Consider the following 6173-nt stretch of genomic DNA (forward strand, 5'->3'; position numbering starts at 1 on the left):
TACATACATATATATAAAATGTCATTTTTTTCATTATACGTTATTGCAAGCTATTGAATACAGTTCCGTGTGCTGTATGGTAGGACCTTGTCATTTATCTATTCTGTATATAGTAGTGTGTATCTATTAATCCCAAGCTCCCATTTTCTCCTCCACCTCTTTCTCCTTTGTTAATCATTAAAGTCTTTATTGTTCTTCTTCCTGTAGGACCAACCAAAGCCATCGTGAGAGCTTCAGGGAAGAAATTCTTAATAAAATAAATTCGGAGTTCAGCTACAAATGCTCACATGTGTGAGATATAATGCATGTTTGACACTTACTAAAACTCTGTAAATTTTGTAAATTGCCTCCCCAATCTGTTCCTCTAGTGGTGGTTTTCTGTTTTTTATTGCCCAGGGCCCTTTACCCCTTCTTCTGGTAATAAGACGCCGTTCTTTTGGGAAATCTGTTTCCCCACCCTCATCCCAGACATAGGGAGGGGTGCAGGACCAGGCTTGGGCCAGCCACGGAACTCTGCTTGCCCCCATCCCCTGTGATTGGTCCCAGGTTGAAGAAAGTTGGGTGCCGAGCCAATCAGGACCCTTCACGAAGGTTTCTCTAAATGGCGTTGGGAGAGATGACGCCTTCTCTCTCTCCTGGCAAAGCTGAAAAGACGTCAGCAAGGAACAGCCAGCAGCCTTGCTTCTAGACCCTCGGAGAAATCTAGCACCGCAGAGGAGACAGCGGAGCCCACGTCCCAGAGGGGCGAGGGTGAGAGGAAGAGGAGGAGTCTTGATGGGTAGGAGTCCCTAGTGCCGCCCACCTGTCATCCATCCCTGCCTTCATTGGCGGGAGCTAGTTTTTTAGGGTTTTGTGGGGGTTTTTTTCCAGTTTTATTATGTAGAATTGTTACAGTTCGACTGCACATACACATTATATGGCATGTAAATACATATGCACAGTATACTGCACTTCTTTTAGTTTTCATATATGTACTAATTATTATTTCTAAGAACAGATTAGACTTTAGCTTTTTAAACTTACATAGTTATCAAAGGAATAAAGCCAACCAGAAGCTAGTTTCAGTGGCGTTTCTGTCACCTGTGACCAAGAGTTTTGACTAATACAGAAGTTGCTTCCAGCTACCGAGATCCCCAGACCTCATCCCAAGACTAGCATGGTCAGACATTCTTTTGCTCCTAGAAGCCATACCAAGTGTCATTCTGATACATCCCAATTTCAGTTTAAGCTTGTTCAAGCTGAATTTCTGAAAATTGCATTTGACTTTTCTGGCTTCCTACAATTTCTCCATGGGTCTGTGGCCCTTAGGAAGAAAAAAATAAATGTTTCTACTCCTCCTCTGGAGACATGCAACCCGTTTGGTTCTATGAATACGGTCAAAAAGAGAAAGAGAAACACCCTCTCTTTCAACTCCAAAGGAAAGAAGGAAGAGTCGGCTCCACGTGGGCAGGAGGGGTCTCCAGGAAGTTTGTCCTCGGTGACGGACTTGTCCTGCGCATGCGCCTTGGCTGCTAGTTTTGAGAGCTTATTGGGGCCCGATGGCTCCAGGCTGTTGGACCTTGGAATGGAGCCCTGAGCCCGTGCACGCTCTTGCAGCGTGCTCACTGCCTCCCGGAGCCCGCTCCCCGGACGCCGCGTAATGAGTATGTGTGGGATGAAGGAGTGCACCATGAAGTAAAGAATTATTCAGGGAGGAAGGCAGCTTTAACCCTCCACACTGAGCTGTCCTCTTCCCGTGCTCCTGTTTACACCCCCGTCCTTACCCTACTGTGTGGTAATTCTCTTTCGCAAATGTTTACCCCCCAACAAGACAGCAAAGAGCCCAGTGCCAAGGGCCCTACCTAGCTCCTCTCCCGGTGGGGCACTGATGGGACGCAGTGTAGCAAGTGTTTATAAAGCCATTGACTGGATGGTGGATGAATGAACAGAGTCTGAATGATGGATTTTTTTAAAGTATGTTTTTTTGGTCTTTTCAAAACGATCACTGGGTTTCCAAGTGAATGCCCTGCTGAGACCAGCTCTTATGGCCCTGTGAGACTCGTTTATGAATTCAATCGATCTATACACAACAAAAAAGTTGGGGGCCAAAAGCTTTGATCACACCCAGCCAGATCTTTGCTGTTTTCCTTTGCTTAACAAGTGCTTCTTCCACAAGCCTGGATCAGGCTTGATCCAAAGAGACTCCCAGTGGAAGAGCCCTGGTGGCTGCTGTTGACCCTGCGGTGAGCAGCTTGCGAAGGGGAGCCCCGGGAACAGAACTGGACTGGGGGTAGCCGGACGGTGCTGTGGTTCCACAGAGCGAGGAAGAGGGTCCGCCACTGGGTTTCTAGGTGAATGAAGTGGCAGATCCCAGAAAATCTTCTCACTAAAATTATTTAGAAGTCTTCATCAAATTGCATAGAAATTCCGTGCTTCTCGAGCCCAGAATCACTATTATTTGCCCTTACGCCTGGAATTACCAGTTCCTTGGAAACCATTAACACTAGCCTCTTAGTTCCTTATTCATCTTGAGATTGACCGGACGGACACCCAGGAAATTCTGCCCTATTTTACTGTTGGTGACCTTAACTCGCAGCAAAGATCCAACTCCTGGATCTAAAATATTAAGTTTTATTTCATGGTGTCACACCTGTCAGGTTCTTACTCTGATCAGAGCAGCGGCGACGCCAGAAACCAGGCCAATGGCGCCCTCTGCTGTTCAGACAGCCACGCGAGCCTTTTTAATCTGGGCTGGTCTGGGCAGAGGCAAAGATGTTACTTAATGCCACCAGGAGAGAAACAATCTTCCATTCACCTTGATCGACCTGTTCTTGTCTGAGATGGGGCAGGATCCAACACTGCTGCCCGGGTGACTTAGCCTAGTGTCTCCCATCATCCTGGGGATTTGCCGGCCATAAAGAGTTTGGTCAAATCAGCCTCCTTTTATGATGAAGAATATAGAATGTCACTCCTCCCCTCCCGTTGCAGAGAACAATGCGCCACTGACCCACACTCAGCGTGTCAATAGATCCCAGCTGAGACGGTGCTGAAGAGAATTTGCATAGTGTGTGCCGTTCTATTGCAAGTAAGTTGGTTAAACATGCAAACACTGTGTTTGGGGTGGTGGGGTGGTGGGTTGAGGAGAGCAGGTTAAGGTGCTGCACAGTCTTCTGGTCTCCGTGTGTCTCCTCCACGCAGAATCCGGTGCACATCCTGACCGCTTCCCACACAAAAGTGATTCTACCCATCAAAAGGTATCTAAAATCCTTCTGCCTTCACCTCAGAGGGCCCAGCCAGCAGCTAATGCAGCACGTAAGCTTGGCTGGGAGGTAGTGGGTGCTACCAGGGGAATTGCCTGCCTCACAATGAGCCCGGGCATCAGGCATCTCCATGGCAACCACAGGGCGTGCTCACCAGAGAATGGATCCTTCCCCTCTGGGTTGTTCTGAAAATCATGACTCAGACATTCAGAGCTCTGGGACTTAATGCTGAACTTCTCACCAACTGAAGTTCAGTTGGAGAATGAAGCCCTGAGCAGGTTTTCATTTAGAAAAGTAAGGAAATAAAAGGTTCCATTCACCTTGTGGCATGGAGTAATTCACATGTCCTATACACATTTATTGATTTCCGTCTATGCTTCATTCCACAAAGGCTTTGTGGTATAGAAGAAAAAAAATGCTGCAATAAAATAAACCCTAATGAACAGTTATTTGGGGACGGTGTCTAATATCTGAGCCTTTTTCCCGTGTTTGAGGAATTCCCTACCACGTGACTCTGGGTGACAGGCAGGGCTGCATCTCCTACAGACACCAACATCAAAGCCAGATACACTCTGTGCTCTGTGCATGTGACTGGTCTTGTCCAAGTGGGTGCTCCCACTCAGAACTCTGCACCTGAATCTGTCCAAGGGCCCTGGCAGTTGTGTCCTCCCCACGTTGTCCCTGTGATATGATTAGGCTGTGATTTTGACTGTCCAGCCTGCATTGGTACCTGCCCTTTCCTAAGCTAATTTTTTTCTCTTCCTTGAGGTTGATTAAAGTGGAGATGAACATAGAGTATGAAGTAAAGAAGATGGAAAAGAGAGATGTAAATATGCAGACCATTAAAGCTCATTTTGCCTTTAGATATGAGTTAAATATTTGGCCCTGAGCTTCCTGGCAGCCAAAGTGAAAAGGGAAACAAACTGTTGCCCAACTTGTGGAGACAAAAATACATACTAGCTCCCCAAAGGAAGTGAGTATTTTATGAAGGGTTGAACTTTGAAAGGAATTTCTCACCCCAGGGTTTCTCATAATTTCTATTGGGACTGTAATGTACCACCTCCTCAATATTATTCAAACAGCTGATTATTTTTAAGGTGGTTTCTCATAGCACCCCTCAGTGAAAGCCTTAGTTTAAGCGTCTCTTTGAAAGGGGCAAGCTTATAGTTTTTCTGATGGTGTAGCATCTGGAATATTTAGAAAAATGAGGGAATAGCATGCCTCTGTAGATATTTTTCCCCAAAGATGGGTTATTATGAGACTTGAATGGGGCATAATGTGACGTCATTGTCTGTGATCAAAGCCTAGAGAATTCTGGATTGTTAGAAATAAAGCAAGAGAATGATCAAACTGACATCCTTTTGGGGGAATGAAATTAATGATACTAATAATGATAATAATATCACTGGGTTTTCAGTAAATATACTGGTGCTTTGAATACATTATTCATTCATTGAATGTGCCAAGCATGGTGCAGATGGCAGCGAATATGCACTTGGGGAACTTACACCCTAGTCAGGGGAGATAGATAATAACCAAGTAAACAAACAAAGGCCATTTCAAATAGTGATAAGTGTATCGAAACAATAAAGTGAAGCAGTGTGATAAGTGTCCAGGGGTGGCCATTTATGATGGGGTGGTCAGGAAAGACCCCTTTGAGGAGAGGATATTTGCTCTGAGGTCTGAATAATGGAAAAAACTCACCACACAAATCTGGTGTGAGAGCCCTCTGGGCAGAGGACATAGCATGTGCAAAGGCCCTGAGGTGGGAAGAAGCTTGGCATGTCTGCCAAACAGAAAGAATGTCATTGTCTCATGAATCCTTATGACTGCTCATGACACATTATTGTTGTTGTTCTCATTTTACAGATGAGAAAGAGCTAGAGAGGTTTAGTAAGTAACCCCACATCCTGTAGCTCAAGAAACAGAGCTGGGACCCCCATCGGGCTTCTCTGATTTCTCCAAGGAAACCAGCCCTCCTGAGAGTGGTCATGCTGTCTGCTTGGAAGAGGACCAAGTGCACACAATTGAGACAACAGGACTGTCCCGCTCTCCCCAGCTTTCCATTTGCTCGGTTTCCTCTCTGCTCTTTCACAAAACGTTCACCTTCCCTCTTCTCTTGAGGTTCCAGCCCAGTGACCCTTATCTCTCCAAACTCAGGGGCAGCTCCCGGAAACAGAAGCCATCCTACATTTTCCTCGCAAATCCATTGAGATGAACAGGGTGAGAGATGTGGGAGCTATGTGTGAGGTGGCGACAGAAATCCAACCTGTCACATCCGTTTTAGAAAAAGAATCTTCAGGCTGAGAGGAGGTCATTTAGTCCATCCTTCTGCCTCAGAGCTGTAGAGGACTCAGCTTTAAGCAGATAAAGACCTGGTCCTACTGCAAGGAGTTGGGGCTGAGTATCTCATCATAGGTGGAAATTGCTGATTATATAGGGAAGAATCTATAAATGCAGAAAGTGATTAACAAATAAACACATTCAAAGTAAATTTCAAGTAGAAATGAACAATGCCAGGCCATGTTCATGTAGATTCTCTGAGACGGGGAAAATTTCCTTCCCATCCACAACGTGACCTTGTCCCCCGGGTTCTCCTCTGGACCCCAGGGCATCCCTGAGAATAGCAACACTAGTAGCTAACTAAATTAACTGAGGGTTCTTGATGTGCCAGACGTTACCCCAAATACTTGAATGTTTACAATAAATTTTGAAGTAGGTACAGTTACAATCATTTTGCATATTTTAATGAACAAACTTTTACTTAGCACGTACTGTGTGCCAGGTACCATTCTAGTGCCCCCCACACATGAACTCAGCTAATCCTCATGGCCGTCTTATTCAGTAGGTATGATTATTAACCCCATTTTATGGATGTGAAAACCAAAGGAGGTTAAGTTGAGGTTAAGTAGCTTGCCTGGGGCACAGAGCTGG

The 6173-nt window shown here is 45.6% G+C and overlaps 1 long non-coding RNA gene across 1 annotated transcript; it reads left to right on the plus strand.

Annotated features, from left to right (window-relative positions):
* Nucleotides 1-3445: 3445 nt before the first annotated feature.
* LOC140689103 (uncharacterized) lies at nt 3446-5897 on the plus strand. The gene is made up of 3 exons (XR_012063979.1): nt 3446-3533; nt 4008-4212; nt 5109-5897. It is a non-coding gene; the product is annotated as an uncharacterized lncRNA (long non-coding RNA).
* The last annotated feature ends 276 nt before the right edge of the window (nt 5898-6173 follow it).

The sequence above is a fragment of the Vicugna pacos genome, chromosome 25 (genome assembly GCF_048564905.1).
Source record: "Vicugna pacos chromosome 25, VicPac4, whole genome shotgun sequence".
In the NCBI taxonomy this organism is placed as follows: domain Eukaryota; kingdom Metazoa; phylum Chordata; class Mammalia; order Artiodactyla; family Camelidae; genus Vicugna; species Vicugna pacos.